The sequence below is a fragment of the Micropterus dolomieu genome, linkage group LG01, assembly GCF_021292245.1.
Source record: "Micropterus dolomieu isolate WLL.071019.BEF.003 ecotype Adirondacks linkage group LG01, ASM2129224v1, whole genome shotgun sequence".
Taxonomy (NCBI): domain Eukaryota; kingdom Metazoa; phylum Chordata; class Actinopteri; order Centrarchiformes; family Centrarchidae; genus Micropterus; species Micropterus dolomieu.
This window is the reverse complement of record NC_060150.1, coordinates 51,632,049-51,633,429: the sequence shown is the minus strand read 5'-3', so window position 1 is coordinate 51,633,429 and position 1,381 is coordinate 51,632,049.

Sequence of the window (1,381 nt, the reverse complement as noted above, 5' to 3'; positions counted from 1 at the left end):
GGGGGGGGGGGGGGGGGGGGGGGGGGGGGGGGGGGGGGTGTTTTCATACATAGTCAATGCAAAGATGCGTAGAGGTGCGATTTCCTGTCGGGCGGTGCTAGGCCTTCGCGCGAGTTGAATATTTTCAAACCCAGTGAGAAAGTCCCAAGACGCGGAGTCGCGATAGCCTATCAGCGTTGAGATACGTCACCCAGGCTTCAGAGCGTCGCGTGGAGAGGGCTGGGCAGAGCGGGAGACTGTTATTCTGCTGGCCGGCAGAGAGCTGCTAAACTTGGAGCAGCGAACAAGTTAGCATAGCCCTGATTGATCCAAACTCCATTCAGAAAACAAACATTTTAAAAGTTGTTGTCCTGCTGACAGACCTGACAAAGCATGAATTCATATGTTTAACAAATCTGCATCATGTTGTAGTTATTCCGGCATCAGTTTAATCCGTTTATTGCTATTTAATCACAGCAAAATGTTTATTTTGGAGTCATACAGCTGTAGTAATGGAGAGTTGTGTTTATTCGCGTTATCGCGCTGTGTGTGAACATGTAGTAGTCCAGCCATAAAACCCCCACCATGCTGTATCACTCTGTTCTGACAAGTCGGCTCTGCGCTGGAGGTTTCAGGTTTGTTTTCTGGTGGCATCTAGCTCGCCTGGGGTGCGTGTGAATCTCAGACTTTAGGGAAGTTTACACACATTTCAGTTGCTCCAGGATTTCGCTGGCCTTTTTGTGATTTTGCAGCAGCTTTTCTAAAGAAAATTGTGCATTTTTTGTGATGAAGTTGTGGTCACAACTGAAAACTGCAAAGGTAGATGTGATTTTTTTTTTTTTTTTACTTTAGACCAGAGGTCACTAATAGGCAGACCGCGGTCCGGATCAGGACCCAGCCGCCGTCCTCTCCGGACCGCCGACCTACAGCCCATTTATTATTGAGACTTACTACCTCGTGACGGAGCGTTTCTATTTTAACCCGCGCAGCTTCTCTAGCATTTACTGTACTGGTTTAGAGGACCAGGAAACTCACAGACCAATCGCATGTGCTCCAATCTTCTCATGTGACGCTGCTCAGCCAATCAAATCTGTGCATACCGATGCTTGCGAGTCGAGTCCGCGAGATTCACCAGAGACGTTTTGGAAACACACCCGAATTGAGGAGACGAAAGATAAAAGAGATTTCACATGACTTTTAATCAAGAATGTACAGATTTTTACATGTACATTCCTCCCACGGGCAGTTCAAAACCACAATATCTCATAGATCTCCAATATGCTAGCTGGAGCTCACGTTTCTCACTGAACAACAGAAAGTAGGAAAGTGGTAGCTCTGTAAGAGGAAATGAAAGAGAAGGAGGCATTACAGCTGTTCATTTGTGTGTTTATTATAAAATTGG